Below are 18673 nucleotides of genomic sequence, written 5' to 3'. Positions count from 1 at the left end.
GTTATTGGCCCAATGAAATTATTCTTGGGAACTGCCCTGATTGAAACTGAAATTGCCTTAAAAGTGATAAAAATTGTATTTGTCCATAAACACTATTTCAAATAAATGAATAATTGAAAACTGTAAAAGAAAGAAAAGGATAAAAATGTGGTTATGCATGCTTTTAACTTATCAGCATTACTTGATAAGTAAATCTACTTAAGTGATTGGGGAAAAATATCTAACAGTTCCATATATACTATTTCTATTTTAAGTATACAGGGCATTTCATTTGTAGCCTAAAACCTGTAAACCTAATGGTGGAAGGAAACCATTTCCTTTACATAACACTCATGGAGTTTAAAAACTAATGGATCCAATATGGCAACATTAGTTTTTAGCAATGCCATTTTGTCAAACATCCATTTTTATCTGCCACAATTCCCCGTGATCAGTACTTCTGCCTGTCTGGCAAAACTGATCCATGGAACAAATAAGAATATTAATGAAATGCCTCTTTTTTATCTTCTCCACCCATTTCTTCTTTTGCACCGTTGATGTAAAACAGAAATAAGCAAGTTTCCAAATATTTTTCCCCCAAACGTATTTGTGGAAGCTGTTAAGAATGAAGGTCAGCATATGTTTTAAACAGGCTTGTCACTTTACAGAATCCCTTGTCAATGTAAGATATGCTGAGGTTAATTTCTGTTCTTTCAGAAGGAATCATAATTTGTTGGCAGTTCCCTCCATAAGTAAAGATACATCTCAAACCTCAGAGTTACCTCTCCTTTGGATTTTCTTCATTTAGAAGAAATCATTCTTTTCGTTCTTTGACTGATAGTTACAGTGCAAATTGAAATCTTAAGATGAACGCTTTCTGATAAAAGGAAGAGTATCAATACCTTGGGAGCAGCCAAAAGCTCTGTGTGCCTGAAATTACTAAAGACAGTATTCTAAATGATTGTCGCTTCCAATCAGGGGCTTCTAAGGTCCAGTTGTTTCTGATTTGATCTTTGTCACTAGTAGCCTAAGGCTGATATAGATACTCTCTGTCTTGTTGGGTAGATGCAGGAATAATTAAAATAACTTATTAGTTATTTTCCTGTCCCATCTACCAATACTTATCTATTGGCCTTCAAGCAATGAAGTAAGGCTTCGTTCAAGTTCTCTTCTTCAGCAGTTTGCAATATTTTACAAGGGAAATGACAGATCCAGAATGGCGATGCAAAGAAAAATGAAGCGCTGTCAGTGAACTGAAAGATAGTAGACTGGTTAGAATGAAGGTACTGATAGAGTTTGTTGGTGGTCAAGACAAATGTCTATCATCTTAATTCTTGTTTTGGCAGAGTGATGTCAAGAGCAAAGCATATGGGAAGAAAATATGTTCCATGACATCATATCTCTACGCTGTCATCTCCTGGGCAGAATTGGATAGCTGCAGTTGGAAAAATTATATCTGGGTTACAGCTCATTAATCCATATCATGGATTACAAGGTCCTTACTCCAATAACAAAGGCTAAGTTATGTTTAATTTTGCTTAAAGATGTAAGATATTTCTTACTACTGCAGTTAAGTGAATCAGTTGTTCTCAGTTTTTTCACTTTGTGTATCTATTCAGTTCAGTTCGTTGGATCATTCTTTTTTGTAAAATTCACACCAATTTTCCTAGTGTATTTTGGTGCTCCTCTTATGAACACATTTTGTTTGCAGTTTTGTGATACAAACAAATCTTTCTAATATTCCCACTGAATTTCAGAATTACATTGAATTCCATGCATTTCAGAAGAGATATTTTTCTAGTGAACTTTTTTTAAACAGACAATCCACATGGCAAAATTTTGAGAAGTATGAATTTAAAATGAGTTCTAAATTTTGATTTATGTTCATTCAAATAGGCAAAATAATACATAATTATTTTCTTTAATTAATTTCTTTACCATCTTTATTTTTACATAATTATTTATTTGGGCCACCAAATGTCAAGCAGTATGGTATATAGCTAGGTTAATAGTTTTCCAATGTTTGTACCACAATCTAATGCAAGCCCTACTTCATTTTCTAGCCTAAAGGACTATAGGTACTCTCCGTGACTTAGTGTTGATAGTAGAGATGGACTTGTATTACTTTGATGTTCTCCGGAGTATTATTGTGTCTGTCTAAATAAGGTCTGAAAGGAACAATAGCAGATTTTGGTGTCAGTTGGCTTCTCTAGCTTCCTCTTCCCCATATTCAGTGTTTAGCTTTCAAGAATAATATCATAATGACCACAATGATTCGCTTGAAATGATATGTTTTTTTCAGTTTTATGAAAGTCTAATGAACTTTGCTGTTCTTTTCTAAAAAAATTACACATCCATTGTAGTTGCCTTCCATTTTATTAATAGGTAAAGAATTAATTGATTGATGTCCCACCTTCTTATCCAACAAGGATGTTCAAGGGTGGCTAATTAAAGAAAATACGGAATAAGCAAAATAATAACACAAACTATTCCTGAATTATGACATCAGTAGTTGGACAAGCCAGATGGTAGAGGTTTGCAGTAACAGGATATGAGGAACTAAGGGCAATCTCTGAGAAAATGTTGTAATAATTTGGGAGAAAAGAAAGGTTCTGTCTTATGCTTGGCATATGGAGCTTTCCAATTGTCCATATTCAAAACAGACTTTCCTGCAGATTTTAAAGTCTGATTTGTTTGGAATGAAAGACATGGGTGTCTCAGAGAGACTACAGCTTTAATGATGAAAACCAACACAAATCATACCTTTTAAAAATGATACATTATTTCAGTTTCAGTGTCTTCTTTTTCAGTACCAGGAGAGGGTGCTATGAGGATTAAACTACATGACTCCCAGCCTGATCAATCTACTAAAAAGGAAAACAAAAATCATAACTAATTTATATGGATTTGCCTAAAAAAAATGAAATTAAGTGCATCTCTTCATGGTCCTGTAGTTAATGATATCTTCACACAAGTTGTTATGCAAATTATGTAAATTTGTAGCAAATTCCAATATTGCTTGTTAAACTTTAATCTACACAGGGAGAGCTTTATGTTACAACATACTACAGTTTTTAAAAATGTCCTAATTCTTATTACAATAAAAGCTGCAGTAACTATATGTCAACTAGTATTATAGGTTTGGTATTAACTGTGATACCTTAAACAAGGGGTCCTCAAATTCAGTTAATTGAACCCTTCATACTGTTTCAGATTGTTCATCAGCCTGCAAACATTTATTATATAAAAATAATTTAATAAATACTAGTTTAATTAATGATACAATGAATAATAATAATACAGCAACAACAATGGGTAATAATGGACCCTCTCTCCCGAAGGTTGATATTGAGTAGTGTGGAAAACCCTGCTCTAGACCGTTCTCCTCAGATATAAGTTATATTTTTTTCAATGAGATTTATTCTCAGGTAAAGGCAGCTAGAAGTGCAGCCTCAGCAATGTACCTAAAGGAAGAGGAGGAAAATATAATCCAGAATTTCCATTCATTTGTCAAACAACCAACCTTAATATAAATTATATATTAGCCTAGCTAAGGGGTATCAAACTCAAGGCTCCAGCCTGCGGGGTGCTTAAATCCGGCCTGTGGGGCTGGCCTGGAACTATCAAAGGACTGGCCTGCGGTGCCTCTGGTGGCTAAAACAGGCCTCATGTGGGCCCCCTGTGCCTCGTTTTCACCCTCCATGGACTCCTGCAGCACTCTGCTGGCCAAAATGGGCCAAAAAAGCACCAAAAACCGGGCTGAAAAACAGATTAAAAAATGGGCTGAAAACAGGCCGGAAAATGGCCAAAAAATGGGCCACACGGCCCATTTTTGGCCAACAGAGGGATACAGGAGGCCATGAAGGGTGAAAATGAGGCACCGGGGGGGGGGGCTGTGCACGGACCCCCCCGTGCCCTGTTTTGGCTGGCAGGGTGCTGCAGGAGGCATCTGTCCACAGATACCTGTATTATTAGCTGAAAGTACATAGTTTAAACTGTTACATAAGTGCAAATCCCACTGAAATAAAAGATTCTTCTTTTAGATAGTATAGCTTAGTATTCACTGCTCTAATCCCAGTTAAACTGAAAAGGTAAGAGTATACTTGATTAGAGTAGAGGGATTGCAGCACAAAATATTTAAAATGTTGGCTTGGGTCCAATGGCTAAGGCATAATTGGATTGAATGTATTAGATATCCCATCAGTCAAGGAAGAAACCCTAGAAAAGTTGAATGATCTCATTGTCACTTCCTGTTTCTTAAATGCCATTGAGGAACACTTGCATTAATTATGATATTGGTTGTCTTTATTTCAAGATTAAGAATTCAGCAGTTGTTAATTTGTGTGTTCTTCACCTCATAATGGCAGTACATGTGTTTGAAGCATTTCAGAATGTGATTTTGAGATGTTAAAATACAGCCATTCCCCACCCCCTAAGGCTAAGAGCTGTCCATTAGATCGTATTTACTTAAGTAACCAATCGTTTGATTCGTCCCTTGAGAGCATTTGGTATGGCTTCTTTTTATCTTCTCCTCAGTTCATAAATGAATCCTTGAAAAATTTAGAGGTAATATTTGTGTTTATCAGTAAAAGCCTATACAGTCTATGGTGAGCTAAATGGAAGCAAAGTTTATAAACTTCAACTTGAAAAGTCTACATATAAAGATACAATTATTACTCTTTATTTATTAAGAACATTTATATGGTCACCCAACTCACACATGATAACTCTGGGTGGCTTACAGAAGCAAACCACAAATACAAAACTCTACATCCCCTCCCCCAATACACACTTGCATACAGTGACAAAAATCAAATAAACCACTTAATGGGCTCCATATCACCCTGGGGTCTGCAGCAACTTTTCTAATAAAATTTATTAAAAGGCACAAAATTTTGTGAGTTACATCTCACTTCATTAGATGCTCATGAACATGACTTCTGGGGAAGAAATGGTAAATTGAAGATGGCACTACAAAAAGTGGTGGAATGAAGAGCCGGCAAGTAGATTGCCTCTTCCTAATTTCTTTTTGGACAAGGAGAAGACTTGAGATAACCCACAAATGCTCCAGACAGTTGTTCCTCAGGAGGAGACCACTTGGTCTCAGGTGGATTTAGAGCTCTGGGAGGTGAGGAAATAGCCATTTTCCTCAAAATGTAGGCAGTATCTTTAAAAGTACAATGGGTTCACATACTTCCTTTTCTAATCAGGTTTGGAAATTGCTTGTTAACTACTTTTAGAAACTCTTGGATCAACAGGTTTTACAGCACTGGATTTCTTTCAATCCTTAGCAAAAGAAGTTTTACATACAAGCTTAAGGACGTTTTTATGGAATAAATAGCAAATAAATGATTAAAACGTTTATTTTAGGAAATTACAAATAGACTGGACTAAGGATCCAGTTAAATTTGAAAGATGATTTTGGAATTATTTATAAAAAATTCTTCCCATGGGAAAAAAGCTTTTGTTTTGAATTCTTTAAAAAGAAAAGTGAAGATTTTAAGAGTTGGACATTAGAGAGAACTAGAAGAAACTAAATATTACAATTAAAGAGTTGAACACTCAAACTTGACTTACTAATTCCAAATGAAGCAAAATATTTTAACATTGGCCCTACTGAAAGTATTTTTGAACATAGACCTAAAAGTTATTTTTAAGAGTGTTCATCGATAAATTGTGTTTAAAAGATGCTGTTGAAGAGGAACAAGTATTACCTGACACGATCAACATGTTACATTGGCCATACATAAGAAACCAACTGATGTTCTTAATAATTAAAAGGAATATACAAATAACAAACAGAGTGTCCTGGATAATTTTCCTATAATAGATTTACAAAACAGACTTAATGTTTTGCAGAATTTTGTGACAAGGGACAATGAAAAAAAAAATCAAGTTCTAGGAGATTATTGAAAGGGACTAAAAACAAGACTTTTAGAAGTAAAAGGAAGGAATATGAAGTTGGTATTAGATTAAGGTTAATACTGCAGTCCCCCTGTGGATTTTACTGTGCTAGCCATTGCCGACTAAAATATGCAGTGCTCATCTCCCTTTCAAGGCTATTGAGCCAGTGTGGTCCGAAGACATTTCTGCAGTCATGTGGTCAGCATGATGTCATGGAATGCTGTTACCTTCCTGCCAAATTGGTACCTATTTACTTGCATTGGCATGCTTTTGAACTACTGGGTTGGCAAAAGTTAGGGTGAGCGCCTTCGCATGGTGCTCAGGTCTTGAAGCTGGGCTGCCGACTTTGCAGCCAACAAGCCCAGCTTTTTAAGTGCTGAGCCACCATGCTGCCAAGTTTAAAACAGATATGTTGTTATCTCTGGTAACATTTAATGGAATTTTTGCTGAGCAGGATTGAATGATGAGGCTTTAAGGATTTGTTTATAGATAAGAGATGGGATATGGGAAGAAGAGATTATTTGTTGTATTTTAAGAAAAGGTGATAAGTTACTAAAATTGTTTAGACTTGTTGTGATGAAATCATTTCTTTATACAGTTCTTTTCTTTTTCTTTACTATATTCTTATTTTTCTCTCTTTTCTATTTTTCTTTTTCTTTTCTGTACCTTCTATTTTTTTTCTTTTTCTTTTTTCTGTTTTAGATTGTATTAATTTTATTGTAAACTGTAATCTTACTATAAAGACGTTCATGAAAGAATTTATCTTTTAATAAAAATAGTTAGTTGAAAAGGTACTACCAGACTCTGATTTTTGGCTACTATACTGTAGATTAATATGGTTTTCCTCTTCCTATTATGTCTTCTATTGGCTTCTGATCTCTCCCCCCACTCTCTCTCCCCCTCTCCCTGTCTCTCTCCCTCTCTCTCTCTCTCTCCCTCCCTCTCTCCCTCTCTCTCTTCCAGCTTTGGTAATCAATTAGGAATGTCTCCCATCCCCTGCCAGCATTCTGAGATCCTATTAGTCTAACATACTAACATACTTACAGATGTAAAAGGGTTATGTTATAGACTACGGTACAGTTTTATGTTTTATAACCAGATGGTTTGGCATGCATCTTTATTCTTGCACTGACAATCCATTAATTCTTTACTTTCAATTATTATATATTTTAGTAGGCACACTGATTAATTGAACTATTATCAGACAACTGTTTCTGTTGAGCAAATGGACATACATTTTCCTCTGAAAAAAAAAAAAAGATCCATGACCCAAATTGCCAATTAAAAACAAACATAATAAATAGAAATTACAAAATCTCAGAAATGTGAAAAGTAGGATCACAACCTAAATTATTCAACTTACTTTGATCCCTCTTAATAAATGATCCAAATTTCCTATTTTTATATTTCGATGCAAAACTATACATATTCTATGCATATACTCCAACAGGAATCAAGGAAATGCCTTACAGATCAGTTATTTTCCTAATATCATAAATAACAAAGTCAACCAATGATAGAACCGGCACCCTGATGATTGTTTTGCAGGGAAGTATTTCTTTGATCATCTTCAAGAACCTCCAGATTTATAACCTTAAGCACTAGCTTCCTTAACAGGATGTATTTGAATTTCATTAAAAAGGAAAAATAAATAGCTGTGTAGCTTCGCTAATGAAACACGCTTGACCTTTTCACTTTACTTGATTGTCTCATCTAGGATTTTGTTGATGTGACTAAACGCTTTAATAAAGTGCCTCTTCATATGTTCAAAGAGGTGGGGCAATTTTGCATGCCTGCAAGTTGGAATCAGAGATGGTGGGAGGATGATCTTTTCCATCCCTTCTTAGAGCTGAATTAATTAACCTACCTCCTAGCTCAGGCTGCCCATAAACAAAAGCCTTTGTTGTAGGCCCAACAGCTGTTCTATATCAGTAGCAAGTAAAACAGTCCCAGAATTCCAGAATGTTGGAAGACTTTTTATAAGCACTGTAGTAAAAGACAACTGAATTTATCCCCCCCTTCTTCTATCATACAACCCACCCGTTCCTACCCACTCAACACAGAACATTTGTTATTGGTTTTTAAAGTTAAGGGGAATCATTATCTAGATGTTGCCACACAGCTAGAGCTATAACCAAGAAGTGGGACTTTTCAAATTTAATCAATGCTGAGGAGAAAAATAAAACTGAAACACGTACAAACACAAGTTATTTGAACATCTTGCCCTGTTTTTCCGTGTAGTACATAACATGTGCAAAACTGTTTAAGACTACAGGTAGTCCTTGACTTACAACAACTCATTTAGTGACCATTCAGAGTTGCAACAGCACTGAAATATGTGACCATTTTTCACAGTTGTGACGGTTGCAGTGTACCGGGGTCATGTGATCACCTTTTGCAACCTTCTGACAAGCAAAGTCAATGGGGAAGCCAGATTCACTTAACAACCATGTTACTAATTTACCAACAGCTATGATTCACTTAACAATTGTGGCAATACAGGTTGTAAAATGGGGAAAACTCACTTAAATGTCTTGCTTAACAACAGAAATTTGGGGCTCAGTTGTGGTGGTAAGTCGAGGACTACCTGTACTATATTAAAGTTAAATCTGTATTATAATTCATTGCTAAATTCCAGTTAAATTTCAGAATTACAGCCATGTTAGGAACTCAGAAATGCACATTTAGTTGAGTATTTGATTCAGCAGCTGTCGTGTCCTTGTGGGAATATTTTTGGAGTGTCCTCCTCCCAACTTTTCCTATACATCTCACCAACTGAAACTGATTTAGCTGGGTCCCCTGTTCCACTTTCGTCTGAAACCACTCCATTAGCGGCAACTGATGAGAGAGCAACCACCAAGAGTCACTGAGGTAGTCGCATCCTCTTCTACCTCCACTGAGTGAATTATCTCCACTAACATTTGCTCTTATACAGCTGTGGAGACTGAAGGTGTATTTTCAAGTCCAGGAATTTAATTGCCAGTTTATTGCTCTACTAGCCCATCTCATTTGGGAAAATGGTGCATGGAAAACAGTTTCTCAAAGCAATCACTTTTCTTCTGGGGCAGGAGTTCTAATTACTTCCAGCTTAAGGGCGCCTTGTATATCAATTCTTTGATAATATCTTCCAGTGACTCAATAGAAAGTGATCCACTTTTTCAAATCATTTTCTTAATCCTAATAAGTGGTATCGTTTCCATATCTGCCGGCTTCTCTGTTCATGCAGCCCTGGGTATCTACAGGAGTCATTCTTCGTATTTCGGATAGAGGTTGTTAGGGATAACATTGTTTTACCCTAACTGTTTTGGGTAAAGATAATAAAATGATGAATCATGGTTTGTCACATAAAGTGTATGTGACTTTAAGCTAAAGGAATGTAATTAAGGGTACAGCTGTAAAGTACTATATAAGCAGCAAGGCACTCTCTGGCTCTTACTGGCTGGCTTATTGAAGACTGCATTCTTGCTGGATCGGGAGGAGAAGAAGTGTTGGATTACTTTGAAGATATTTCTCAACGGAGAGAAGATAAGTTTTGGACAGATTTATTATATGTGTACTGACACTGGCTATTCAACACGGACTTTGCAATTAGAGTATCCTCGACAAGACTTGACTGAATTTGGTATTTGACTAATGGACTGTTTATTATGACTATGCTATAATTCTTAAATGGAATAAATTATAATTTTTGATAGCACAAGCGTATCTGTATTTTTACTGCGTGTTAACTAGAAAACTTATCTCACACATTTACCTGTCTTCCTATCTGACTTCGCTGTACATTCTGTTTAGTTTGTTTTCCTTAACACCCATTGGGGAATCCAGGCTTAACACTGGTTATGGGCCCAGAGAGACTGCAAAGTCAGTTTAACTAGGATAAAAACAGGTTTATGTAAAAAGTGAGATTTTGAGTTGTTACACGTTACAGTAAACAGACAGCTGTGTTTTATCAATTATAGTTTTATATCCATATAGTGAAATATGGCACAAGACAGTCTACAAAGTTTGTCCCTTATATCCAAGCTGGATGGAACAAACTATGTTTCATGGTCTATGAAATGTAGTCTACTTCTACGAAGAGAAGGTCTGTGGAACATAATTGAAAATCCACCTAACGTAGAAGAATGGGATTCTGAAGATGAGGAAGATAGTAAAAAGATAGAAGAATTTAAACAGAAAAATGAGCAAGCACTTTGCATCATAGGACTATCATTAACTGATCAGCAGCTTGTTCATATACGTGGAGAGCAAACTGCAGTTGGGTGTTGGCAAAACTGAAGAGGATTTATGTCAGAGATAACGTTGGTGCTCACATAAATCTAACACGGAAGCTTTTCCGCACGTATCTACAAAAGAATGGTGATATGCTGAGTCATTTGAATACTATGAAAAGCATTTTCAAGAACTTCATGAGAAGGAGTTAATTTTCTCTGAACTACACCAGGTCTACATAATTCTATCTTCATTAGACGAAAGTTTTGATGACTACGTAACTTCCCTTGAAATATTGCCTAAAGAAAGTTTAACTTTAACTGATATCACTGGCAGATTGATTGAAGAGGCCAGAAGAAGGCTTGAAAGAGATCAGTTAAGGAGGGAGCAACGTCAAAAGGAAAATAATGAATCTCCTACTGCATACGCAATTAAAAAGTGTTTTAATTGTGGGGGAGAGGACATTTTGCAAGATTTTGTAAGAAACCAAAGCACAAGAATGCAAGCCACAATGCTGTAAGACATCAAAGAAGAAATAAGAATTATGAGTTAGCAATGTTTAGTAATGGAGTTGTAAAGAATAATTTATGGTGGTTGACAGTGGTGCGTCCCACTGTATTACAAATGATAACAAAAATTTGTAAAAATGTCCATGAGTTCACAGCATATCTCATTGGCAAACGGATGGAAACTGAAGGCAAAAGGTGAAGGTATAGCTCATTGTTCTAGTATAAATGAGAACATAAAAATGCTTTATGTACCTCAACTTAAATTTAATTTGCTTTCAGTTAGAATGTTGGTTAGATTAGGATACATAATTACCTTTAGGGGAGATACTTGTTTAATTGAAAAGGAAGGTAAGAAAATTACTGCAACGTTAAGAGGTGACTTATATGTGTTAAATGATAATGGTTTAAATGTGGCTAACACGGTTTATGAAAATAGAAAACCTCATGATGAATGTATTCATTTGTTACACCGAAGGTTAGGTCATTTAAATTTTCAAATGATTAAGAGAACTGTTCAACTATCTAAAGGAATAAGTTTGAAACCTTGTAATAAGTATTTGCAATGTTCTGCTTGTAATCAAAACAAAAGCAAAGTTATCTGTCTACTTTTGACCTCACCCCTTTCCTAAGAGGTCTGTAGGGGGCGTGCATAAGCGCACCATCGTGCCTACCGTCCCTGTCCTATTGTTTCTCTTATTCTTTTATTTTTCTTATATGTACCCATTTCATGTATTCACAACTATGTATACACTTATACTTATTATCTTGTAAACAATTGGCAAATCAAATAAATAAATAAATAAAATAAATAAATAGATTTGATGGATTTACTACCAAAGAGCCTTTAGAGGTAGTATTTGCCGATATAATAGGTCCTAAAAAGCCAAGTGTAGGTGGTGCTAGATACATATTAAGCATAATGGACCACTATTCTAGGTATGGTTTCTGTTTTTAATGAAGAGAAAAACTGAAACGTATATAAATTTCTTTAATTGGTTAAAATTTGCAGAGAGGAAAACTAAAAAGAAATTAGTAACTCTTATAACAGATAATGGTGCGGAATTTACAAATAATAAATTCCAGAATAGACTTAGAATGGCAGGTATTCAACATAAAAAGTCTGCACCATATAGGCCTCAACATGATGCATTTATAGAGAGAAGAGGCCAAACACTGCAATCAATGGGAAGAACAATGTTATCTGATTCTGGATTACCTGACAATTTGTGGGAGAAGCTATAATGTGTAGGAATCACATATTAAACAATGTTGTTAATTCAACAACAGGTGAATTACCATTCACTCTGTGGCATGGTAGGAAACCTGATTTGAGTTATATTCACACATTTGGTGCACCAGCATGGGTGCATATCCCTACACAACTCAGGCACAAAGGACAACGTAGAGCTAAAAATTAATTTTTGTTGGATATCAAGCAAACCATAGATCTTATAGATTCTGGGAACCAGGTACATCTAGAGTACACTGCAGTGCTAGTGCACAATTCCTAGAACATATAGGATGGAATAGATTAGAGCAGGATTCAGATAATGATGTTATTATAGAACCCTATAAGAGGCAGAAAGAAAAGAATAGTTATAAGAAAAGTCCAATTAAAGAAGAAGTCCATGAAGAGCAAATAGAATCAGATCAAGAGGAAATAATTGATCAAGAAGAGATAGATAGTCAAGAACAGGAAATAAAGGAAAGTCCACCTGTTAGTCCAGTTATACCTAGACGCACAACGCATTATAACCAGACTACCTGATAGATATCAGGCAAGTATTGTTTGCCAAGTAAATAAAGTTCCTACTAGTATAGATGAACTTAAGATGTATCCTGCTAAGGATCAGGAGAATTGGCAAAAGGCAATGGAAAAAGAGTTAAATTCTTTAAAGGAAATGAAGGTTTATGAAGAAACCAAATTACCTCCAGGAGAAAAAATCCATTGGGTGCAAATGGATATTTAAAGTAAAGACTGGAAATAATGGGCAAGTAACTTATAAGGCTAGGTTAGTAGCACAAGGATTTAACCAAAATACATTTGATTATGATGAGGTATTTGCACCAAATCTTAAGGCTACAACTTTAAGAGCAGCTCTAGTATGGGCAGCTAAGAAGAATTATATAGTTAACCATTTAGACGTAGAAACTGCATATCTACATGCACCATTGCAGCATACAATATATTTGAAAAAAACCAGTTGGTATAAAAGATAATAAAGTAAATAGCAATGATTGTTGGAAACTCAAAAAGAGTTTATATGGATTGAAACAATCTGGCTATGAATGGAACCAATATATTGTAAAAGAATTAAACAATATAGGATTTAAATCTGGTTTAGCAGATCCATGTATGTTTAAAAGAGAAAATAATGGAACGGTGCCATTATTGTTATTATTTACAGATGATATTGCTTTGATTACTAAGACCAATAATGAAGCTACTGAGATTATTTCATTATTAGCCAAAAGGATAAAATTAAAGCATTTAGGTGAAATTAAAAAGTATCTAGGATTGACAATTAATAAAACCACAAAAGGATTTAAGATATCTCAAGAGGATAAAATTTGCCAATTAATTAAATTGTATAAATGGAACTTTGTAAGCCTGCAAAGACTCCAATGAGTCAGGAAATTTGCAAAATTGATGCTCAAAGTCCCAAATTTGATAAGACCATATATCAATCTTTGATTGGTAGCTTATCATATATAAGCAATTGGTCAAGGCCAGATATAGCTTATAGTGTGAATCAGCTGGCACGATATAATAATGATCCACATCAATGTCATTGGCAAGCATTAAAGAGAATTTTAAGATATCTTAAAGGAACAATGCACCATACATTGTATCTAGAGCCAAAGGTGATTTGAATCTTAGTGCCTATGCAGATGCAAGTTTTGCAACTGACATAAACACTAGAAAATCAACATCTGGGATGGCTATATTATTTGGTAAAACTTTAATAGGGTGGAGGTCAATCAGACAACAGCATGTTAGCTTATGGAAGCAGAATTTTCATGTCTGTCATTACTATGCACTGACTTAATTCTGTACAAACAGTTATTATTAGACATGGGTATAACTGTTAAAGAATCTATTATTGACATACGAAGACAACCAGGCAGCTATACAATTAGCTACTAATATTGCTGTAAAGACTAGATCAAAGCATACTGATTTAAGATACTTAAATGTTAGAGAATCTGTTAAAATGGTCTAATTAAACTTGAGTACTGCATGACGGAAGAAAATATTGCAGACCAGTTTACAAAAGCACAAGGTATTGTAAAATTTAAAGAGAGTTGTGACAATTATGATTTGAAAGTGTAAATGGATATATTATTGTAATATTTATTATTATTACCCAAAAGGGGAGAATGTTAGGATAACATTGTTTTACCCTAACTGTTTTGGGTAAAGATAATAAAATGATGAATCATGGTTTGTCACATAAAGTGTATGTGACTTTAAGCTAAAGGAATGTAATTAAGGGTGCAGCTGTAAAAGTACTATATAAGCAGCAAGGCACTCTCTGGCTCTTACTGGCTGGCTTATTGAAGACTGCATTCTTGCTGGATCGGGGAGGAGAAGAAGTGTTGGATTACTTTGAAGATATTTCTCAACGGAGAGAAGATAAGTTTTGGACAGATTTATTATATGTGTACTGACACTGGCTATTCAACACGGACTTTGCAATTAGAGTATCCTCGACAAGACTTGACTGAATTTGGTATTTGACTAATGGACTGTTTATTATGACTATGCTATAATTCTTAAATGGAATAAATTATAATTTTTGATAGCACAAGCGTATCTGTATTTTTACTGCGTGTTAACTAGAAAACTTATCTCACACATTTACCTGTCTTCCTATCTGACTTCGCTGTACATTCTGTTTAGTTTGTTTTCCTTAACACCCATTGGGGAATCCAGGCTTAACAGAGGTGGTTTTCCGTTTTTAAGTCAGAATGAACATGGCTGTGACTAAACGTTTTGCTTTCTATCTAGACTATTCACATCAAGTGGGAAAGCATCTGAGTGCATACAATTGCAGTTTTTCACCTGTCATTTTGCAAATTACTTGAGTCACTTGCAAACAAAATTAAAATTGAAAAATTTAGAATAGGAACAGAAATTGTATTGTGGGCCTGGTTTATAGATGTCTCATTTCTGGCTGCTGAACATAATTACTTGCTATTCTACTCAGTTTTTAAGCAACTGGGAAACATTATATAGAACAATCTGAAAATTGCCTGTTAATGCCATCAATTTTCCTTTATTGGTTGTCAAGGAGGCTAGCTTATAGTAGCCTAATGTAATTTTTTTTTTAAAAAAAAATACGATTCCTACTTATCTTTTAAAGTCTAAATTGTTAAAATGTCTAATTAGTAGTGATATACTACTGTACTGTCCAATCCTAAGAACTCGTGTTCCCCCGTTAAGGGGAGGCAGTAGTTGTGTGTGTGCTAGTGTTTAATATTTCCTTGCTATTGAATGAACAATACTTACCCACACATCTCTTTCCTGCCCAGAAAATCTGAAGTGTCGTCTTTGACAATGGCTCATAATCCTAAGAAAACCAGAATTTTATCTATTTATTTATTAAGAAAATGTATATGGCTGCCCAACTAACTCACAGTGACTATGTTGCTAGAAATAAAACTCAAATGTAACCCTTCCCAACCCCATTCACCTCACCACAACAATCAAACAAACCATTTGATAGGCTCTATATGGGCTCTACAGGCTTCCTGACATTTTTTCAGGGCTTTTTAAAAGAGGGTATCAAGATGAAGGTCAATCTCTATGGGGATAATGTTCCACAGGGAGGGAGCCACCACAGAGAAGGTCCTTCTTCTTGGTCCCACTAGAGATGGAGAGGTGACCCATATACCTCCCTGCCTCCCTGCTGTGGTGTGTCAACTGGGAAAAGATGGACCTTCAAATAACCTGACCCCAAGTGATGTAGGACTTTAAAGGTGACAAGCAGTACTTTGGATTGGATATGGAAGCAAATAGACAACCAATTTCATGGCCTGTTGCAAGCTGCTTGTTCTACAACATATCCTGCTACTTTTAGGAAGAAAGGTTTTGGATCCATTTATCTTCCATAATATGCCATGTTTGTAGATATCCGTTACAAATTTCATCAAGTGCTTTGGAATTGCATTTAATGAAATGGGCTGCAACTCATTAAAGTGGATGCTCTTTGATAAAATGTATTAGTCTGAAAATGTGCTAACAGACATCTATCGATTTTTGTCCCTCCCTTTGCTTCCCATTGCAGAACATGGGCAGGGCGGGGGCATTTCCTTTGCTTATTATATAGGAAGTGACAGAGAAGAGATTTTAATTTCTCTAGGACCATTATAAACCCAGATGTCTCTGTTTGAAGGTCTTTTTGCACTGTTTTACTGGTTAACTAAAGGGAGCATCGACTGGTTCATAGTGATATCAACCTGTTCCATACATTTTGAGGCCAGCAGCAATGAATTCAATTAAAGAGCATCAGCAGATTTGGGATAATTGGAAGTGAACATTTTGGTTTTGAAGAAATATTCTCTATTACTACCTCTGTCTCTGTTACTGTCCCTACATCTACAATTCTTTTATAACTATTATCTGCTGGAATAAATCACAAGCCACAAGGAAATATTTCAGATTGGTGTTAATTCTAAACCTTTGGCTAGTAACTAAGTTTTAATATTACAAGTATTCAAATAGTCAAGTATTAATGAGGGTTTGATAAACTTCTTGGTTTGAGTATCTGCCTGGATTTGAAGAAATGGGAACGGACTTACCAAGCCTCTGGGGAAAGTTTGGATTTGCTGATAATGGCAAAGTCACTGTCATTTTTTTTAAAGAATTCCAGCTGAGGATTGCTAATCAAGAGTGAGATTGAAGAGATTTAATTTTTATCTTTGCAAATTATCTGCTAAAATTGCCAGCTGCTATAAAAGTGTCTTTTGGCACTGGAAAAGAGGAAACTCAAATCTCCTTCTGTGCCACATTCCCAATTCAGAACAGGAACTCCTGCAGGTATTCCTTAAGATACAAAAACAGAAATAAAACGCTCAACACCACATTGTGGCAAGATCTACATGAATATTCCTTTCTGTATTTCATCTCCGTCCCAACAATACAGTTGTTCCTTGGTGGGCACATGCTAATGACAGCAGTGCAAGTTGGTTGAAATCAAAAATATAAACAGGTTTGAATATAGCCAGTACTTGTATAGCGATCACCTGCAAATCCTAAGGCTCTGAGCTAGACAAATGGTTTGGGTTTTTTTAATGCCAGAAAAATGTAGTGGTAAATCATTTCCATGTTGTTGCCAAGAAAACATCATTGTGTATATGAACTACTAGGAGCTGAATTTCACTCAAAAAGAACCTTGCCATGAACCTTTAAATTGATAAGTGCCCTTATCTAGTGTAATGGAAAATTCAGAAGTATGGAGCACAATACTGTGGACAAGAACCATGTCTATTGGAACAATTATTGGATGCTGCTTTTGGAAGATGGGAAATTTCAGTGTTAAAGGAGATGAAACATTAAGGTCATCATCTGATAGAGAATGGAAAACCAGGCTCCTATTTTTCCAATTAAAGTCATTAAACGAGGACTAGTGTAAGTCAGTGTGGCCATGTGATTTCAATTTATGATTTCACTTAGTGGTGGAGTAGCCAGTCCCAGTTGCAGACGGTAAATGAGGACTACTGGTAATTGCAAATTTTCTTATGCTGCTTCAATCAGTCTGATAACCTAAGCACCTTCTAAGCAAGATCCCCAATAAAAATAATATCAAAAGCATCATAAAGCTTTTATGATGGAGCTCTGGTGGCACAGTGGTTAGAATGCAGTATTGCTGGTTGACTCTGTCCACAGCCTGGAGTTGGATCCTGACTGGCTCAAAGTTGATTCAGCCTTCTATCCTTCTGTGATCAATAAAATGAGGATCTAGATTGTTGGGGGCAATATTTATTTATTTTGATTTGTCAATCGCTTACAAGATAATAGGTATAAGTATATACATAGTTATGAATACATGAAAAGTATACATGTAAGAAAAATAAAAGAAACAATAGGACAGGGACGGTAGGCACGTTGGTGCGCTTATGCACGCCCCCTACAGACCTCTTAGGAAAGGGGTGAGGTTAATAGTAGACAGTCTAAGCTTAAAGTTTTTGGGGTTTGGGGAAGAAACCACAGTCAGGTAGAGCATTCCAGACATTGACCACTCTGTTGCTGAAGTCGTATTTCCTGCAATCAAGTTTGGTGTGGTTAACCTTGAGTTTGTATCTATTGTGTGCTCTTGTGTTGTTATGGTTGAAGCTGAAGTATTCATTGAGAGGTAAGTCATTGCAATGTATGATTTTATATACCATACTTAGATCAGACCAAAGACGGTGTAATTCAAGGTTTTCTAGGTCTAGAATTTCAAGTCGGGTGGCATAAGGTATTCTACAACGAGTAGAAGAGTGGCAAACTCTTCTTGTGGAACATTTCTGGACTTTTTCAACTGTGCTAATATCAGATACGTAATGTGGGTTCCAGACTGATGAGCTGTATTCGAGTATTGGTCCAGCAAATGTTTTGTATGCTCTAGTTAGTAGTGTGATATTACCAGAGAAAAAGCTACGTAGGATTAGGTTAACAACTCTTAATGCCTTTTTGGCTATGTAGTTACAGTGGGCTCTAGCACTTAGATCATTAGAGGTGAGTATTCCAAGGTCCTTTACAGAGCTTGAGTCATCAACAAGATCTTGACTATTCAGCTTGTATTTTATTTTCTGATTTTTTTTTGCCAATATGTAAGAGAGCATTTATTTGTTGAGATTTGAAGTTGCCATTTGTTTGACCATTCTGATACATAGTCAAGATCTTTTTGAAGGGTAGCAGTATTGTCTGTGGTATTGAACAGCTTTACATCATCAGCGAAGAGAACTCAGTTGCTCTTAATATGATCACAGAGGTCATTTATGTAGAGTATGAAGAGAGTTGGTCCTAGAACACTGCCTTGGGGGACACCACTATTGACAGGTACAGAATTTTATAGGACGCT

This window comes from Notechis scutatus, chromosome 1 (genome assembly GCF_049901735.1).
Source record: "Notechis scutatus isolate UNSWTSFEM ecotype Mainland chromosome 1, rNotScu1.2, whole genome shotgun sequence".
Taxonomy (NCBI): domain Eukaryota; kingdom Metazoa; phylum Chordata; class Lepidosauria; order Squamata; family Elapidae; genus Notechis; species Notechis scutatus.
Note: the sequence above shows the minus strand (reverse complement) of the source record.